The sequence below is a fragment of the Branchiostoma belcheri genome, unplaced genomic scaffold (genome assembly GCF_001625305.1).
Source record: "Branchiostoma belcheri isolate BF01 breed outbred unplaced genomic scaffold, Haploidv18h27 scaffold26, whole genome shotgun sequence".
In the NCBI taxonomy this organism is placed as follows: Eukaryota; Metazoa; Chordata; class Leptocardii; order Amphioxiformes; family Branchiostomatidae; genus Branchiostoma; species Branchiostoma belcheri.
This window is the reverse complement of record NW_017803865.1, coordinates 1332509-1338508: the sequence shown is the minus strand read 5'-3', so window position 1 is coordinate 1338508 and position 6000 is coordinate 1332509. Positions and strand designations below refer to the sequence as shown.

General features: G+C 37.3%; 1 protein-coding gene across 5 annotated transcripts in view; it reads right to left on the bottom strand.

Moving 5' to 3' along the window:
- The window catches only part of LOC109471900 (amyloid beta A4 precursor protein-binding family A member 2-like), a 59033-nt gene that overhangs the window by 52281 nt on the left and 752 nt on the right, over positions 1–6000 (bottom strand). The window lies entirely within an intron of this gene.

Below are 6000 nucleotides of genomic sequence, written 5' to 3'. Positions count from 1 at the left end.
ATCACTAAACATAATTTATTCAAATCAGGACCTCATTAGCATAATTTATGAGGAAACGCTAGAATAGCCTTATTTCTTAAGATAACCCTGTCATTGGGCGGAGAATATGATCAAATGATATAATATATGCAAATGGCTCTTATAATTTGCATATTGACAGTAAAAAAAATTATAATTCGTCAGCTTGGATGGCAAACATGAGTTGGCAAAGGTATGTCAGAGGTCATACTTGCATATAACCAACAATATCATACGTTGTCCATGTTAAATGGTAAGGATTTCACCAGTGTGTTGTATGTTACTAGGTAGGGGCTATGTGAATAATTTGTATAAAAATCTTGCTAATGAGCAGGATTGTAAATGTAAGCCATTTATGTGATCATCACTATGCATAAGCTTTACGAAAGCACTAAACATGTCATGGAGGTATGAGATTGTCGAACTCTAGTTGTAAATCCATTTACTTTCGTGAATTACTTTAAATCAGAGCTGAATATAGATTCACCTACCATTCTATCAGGTCTATACCGTGACCTTTTAATTGCAGACTTAATGTGATGGTTCCCAACTCTTACATTTACCATTGGTAACAGCTTACATTTACCATTGGTAAGGCCACACCAATTTAATTTGTTGGTTCTCGGATTCACCTCTTCGTTTTTTTCTGATTTGCAAAAAAAAAAAAAAATTGATTCTGGTCCTGAATCAACTGAAAAATGCTCATGTTTTGCCCCCAACAGTTGAGGAAAGTCCTTTTTTTCCTATAGTTACAGTTTTCCCATCTATCATTGCAGTGGTTTGATTAAAAGTTCAAAATTCAATGTTTAAATTTTAACCCAGCCTTTTGTGTTGACTTCATTGGCTCATTTTGTAGCATTTAAGCCTATAGTGGGATGCCTAGACCTGTTTTTATTTTATTTTTTGCCCTGTCGCTTCATATTTTTTCTGAAAGAATCCGAGAACCAACAAATTAAATTGGTGTGGCCTAAGATTAAGTGTGCACAAAAGCACCAATTTCAAAACTGGGTCATCAGAGGCATAAAGGCGTTTCATCAGCATTTTTATCAGACTTGTAAATCATTGTAAGTACAAGGGTTTAGCAAAACCTGCAGACTACCAGTACCATCTAATAAACATGATGTTTTTCTGACTTGACCTAAAAACTACATGTAATGACCTCCTAGACTGAAGTTATTTCAAAAGCAAAACTGACCATTTATTTTCAAGCTAATCGTCATGAGACATTTCAAGGTGAGGTCGCAGCAATTATATCATTGGTTTTGCACTGAAAATACAACAAGTAGACATCATAAAAAAGTTTTTAGGGCAGGAAAAAAAACTAGAACATGTCTTTATTCACTCCAGGAAACCGAGTGTACCAAGGCACAAACCTGTTCCTCTGGTTTTGTTTTCATGCTTTTTTCTACCAAAAAAGAGATTAAATCATTGTGGCCTGATCTACGATACACTCTTAACCTTCATTCAACAACATCCTGAAAAAGCAATTAAGATCACTCAGAATACAGTAATTTAAACCAGGAAAACCAATGTAATGACAGCAATTAAATACCTGAGAAATTGCACGAGATCAAATGCATAATTTACATTCACCAATTTCAAGAAGTCTACCCATCACATGAATATAGCTGTACATTTCATGATATGTTACTGGTTAACATAATTGTATGCTTACATTGCAGACCAGCAACCCTTACATAACAAGTAAAACTACTGGTAGTGTTCCACAACCTCATACCTTTGAAAATGGAGTTAAACTTGACGAGCTGCAATTTTGAACAGTCATATCATGGAAGGTAGATTTATATCATAGAATTTCCTCATTAATTTTGCAAATTACATCTGGATTTGCATAATTATCATTTTATTATATTGTCATTTTATTATGTCAAGCATGACATAAGTTAACTACATACCAAAAATCACGCTGATCCCTTAACCTCCTGCAGTTCCAGAACAAGCTGCTTGGTGACCCAAACTCACTTCTTCCCTGGCCTGAGAGCTATAGCTACTACCACTTAAAATTTGTCATATATTCAGATCACGAGATATAAAAAGTTCCGCTGCAGAACCATAAAAAGCCACCAGGGGGCCCAAAATCTAATCATTTCGAGGGTTCATAAAGACCTACCCACCTACTAAGTATCAAGACAATCCATCTCCGCCTTCTCAAGTTATCGTGTTGACACACACACACACACAAACACCAACAAATACATGATCTTCTTGGCGAAGGTAACTATATAACCAAAACTGAAACTCGCTCAATTTTCAAATGGTCCTGTGTAAATTTTCATTACCCTATAAACAACCAAAGCACCTTACTTCTGCCATTAGAAACTTCATACGCATGCATTTCAATAATATATTGTGGTTGTATTGGAAGGTACATGTACATAGATGCTGATAAGGGTTTCAATTCTTTTCTAGAAGATACATATCAGAGATTACAGTTTGCCAAGGGAAAGAATATGTCTCTCATATCTATCAGAGGTGGTTTAAATCTCCCCATCGATTTTTGCCTGCACAGAAGGTTTGTGCCATGTATCATGGAGATATGGATGCTATCTCAGGATCATGGAACTCCACATGAAATACGGTGTGATAGGAATCTGCACAGTCTACAGAAACATGTCGTAAAATTCATTTCCACCTACGTGCAGCCAATGTGGAAACGAAATGATTTTCATTATATATTACTGCAGCATATTTGTGATCCTGTGCATGTAGCTGAAAAAGGAATTTATCATGAATTTATGAGCCCACATTATTTCTGAAAATAAACATATATTTTGATCTTTATGAAATACAAAAGATACATCTTTTTGTTATGAAGTGTTATCATTTGAATATATTTTTAGACAACTCTCACATAAGCAAGAAGGCAGGCAGTCAAAATGCAAAAATAGGTAAATACATATGTAATGTAGTATATATGTTTTGTTCCAAGAAAAGATACTGAAACCCACAATAAGCCCCACCTAATTGTTGCCAGTATAGCAGCGTGCAAAATACCTGGTTGCCCGGTTGCCCAGGGCAACCAAATTTTACTTGGGACAACCTCTTTTTGAACCTAGGTAGCCCAGTATGCTACCTGAATTTTGAGTGCCCCCAAAAGCCACAGTAAATAAACTCAATGGTTTATTTCAAAAGTACAAGTTAAAACAGTACAATGTTGGGCTTTACTTATACCATCACCCATCACTTATGTTGCACCTTGCAGCCATTAAGGCCAAACTGCATACTATTTGTTGTGTAAATAAAGCTTCTTCTGCGTCTTTGATCTGTCTGTATACTAGTTAACATCAAGGACTAATCAGTCTTCATTTGATTGACTGTGAGTCATATCACTAATCTGCCGGGGATTACGTCTCTGCCTTTCAATCATAATGCAGGAAATGACAATGTAGAGGGTAGGAAACCAAATCCAATTTTGGGAATAAAGATTGAATGATAACACCGTCCCTGGTAATTGGACTGAAGATATTTCTGGCTTAACAATAACGTAAGCACATTAATATGAGCATCAATTCATAATGACGGCGTCTCTATTTTCCCTGAAGCATGACACTAAGATCAATCAGCACATTGTATTTTGATATTTTGTTGGACAACACTGAGGTTAGGTGTCTGATGGGCTAAAATGGACGCTGTGAATATTGCTTTTTCAGTGTACATGTATTAAGAATAGACTATACTAGTAGCTTGAACCGCTCAGTGGTAGTGCACAGTCACAGAGAATGACCATGCAGTCTGCCCTGTGACCTCCAGAAAGCATCACAATTCACATAAGCTCACAATGACCCCAAAGGAATCCCTTCTTCCAGAAGCAAGGGAAGCCTGGCCAACATGATCATGTCTCAGAACAGGCACAGAAGCTTGATGGCAAAGTGGAGTCTCAATTCAGATGGACAAATGACATACAACTGTGGACAGGAGCAGACCATGAGGCTTCTTGTCTGCCTCCTCCTCCCTGAACCTTACACCAAGGAGGAACTGGAAGATCTGACCCCAAGAGAAAGTCAATGTCATGTGTGGGTAAAAATAGCTAGAGTGGGAGAGTGTGGCAGACTAAAGTACTGTACTATAGTGTACATACTAGTAGTGACTCAAGAAGAGGAAGACCACTTGGTGGATGTTCTTTGATGCATACCTTGTCTGCGCCACCAACCAGTGCAATGGTAAATGGAGGTAATATATGGCCATGCTGACACCATAATGACAATGACTGAACCCAATGCAAGGGCAGAACGGGAAAGAAATGGATAGAGAACATTAAGGAAGATGTTCCCATCTCAATCTTCATGATACATAAACCCGCTGGACAGAAGCAGCTGGAGGTCTGATAACAAATATCTGACATCTGAAGTGCAAGCACGTCTAACCCTCATACAATGAGTAAAACTTGGGTTCAATCAGATCATGAACTTGACTGTGTGAGTGACATGCATGTTGCACTGTGGGCACTGTAGTCTCAATGTCATGGTCATGGCTGACTGAAGGTCAGGAATCTAGATGACCAAATATCAAAGTGGGAGGTCTACTACCTGGGAAGTATGACAAAAATTGTTATGTCCTTAGTTACAAAACTGTGAGCCATGTGCCAAATAACAAAAGAAATAAACATTGAGACAATCCATCTTGAACTTCCAACACAAAGCACTGCTGGTGTCAGTATTGCCATGTACATTGTAGTGTTATATATTATTGATGTGTACGCAGACCCTTGGTGACATGGTTTTCCTATATCACATATCTGTACATGTCAGCAAGGTGCAGTGGCAGAATTCTTTCTGTCCTTTTCATTTTGGTAGCAACAATAAACGTAAAATCTGATCCGAAAGGTTTTAAATCTAATTACATCAAGGTTTGACCATGATCCGCCTCAAACCCCAACCCCTGATTAGGAGATAATGAGATTTTCTCCTGATTGAATTTATTGCTGATTGATAGCCAGTAGCACTGATGTTGTTGATCATATTGATTCTGTGGCTTTGAACGTCCGTAGAAACTCACCCCCGCGCCACATTGTGGGTGCCCTCGGAGGATTCGGGGCATTTCTCTTCCAATCAACTTCCCACATTGGCTGTGATTGCACCATGTATCTTCACATGCATTATTTAACAGCCAGCTACATGAACATTGCCATGTTTATTATGTGAAACTAACATGTACAATTCATGGTCATCCATCCCTACTATACCCTTTACTGTGTTATATTGTTTTTCTATAGTTGACCATTATATTTCTCACAGTACTTCTGACAATCAGTGTCAGCTTCATTTTCATTCCCACATGTTGGTAAGTCTAAAGGATGGGGTAATTCTAGATCTGGCTTCTGAGAAGAAGTCTAGTTCTGACATCTGGGTTTGAAATTTAACATATTCCACATTCATAAGTGTTCCACACGGATTGTCAGAACAATATACTGGTTTCCATGCTTGTAAATCTTTAACCAGGATCCTTTTCCAACACAATTACATATTTCTTTACTTATTTACTTATCAATCTTAGATACACATGGGTAGTCCCTTCAACCAAACAGCACTGATTTCCTTGGGAGCCCATATCATAATATTCATGACAGGAAACAGAATACAAACCCAGAAGGTCATAAATAATACAAGTGTGATAAAATTCAACTGTACAATTCAAATTATACAAAGTAAATTAACAATGAGGTAGTTCGGTGGTACAAGGGAAAGAAATTAAGAAATATTTTCACAAGTGCAGATTAATTATTTTCAGCCTCCATAGTTTTATACTTGAGTCTCCCTTGTGTTGAAAGATTTAACAATAATGTTGTCAATTGACAGAACCCTTCCAAACAATCCAACATAGAATTCTGCCCTAAAAGTGTAAACAATTTAGCATTTACATAAGTCAGCAGCTGCTGGCAAAAAAATCAATACTGGAGTGATAATGTATTTCTGAGTACTGTATTCACTGATGCTTTATTATAGGGAAATAACTATGATTTAC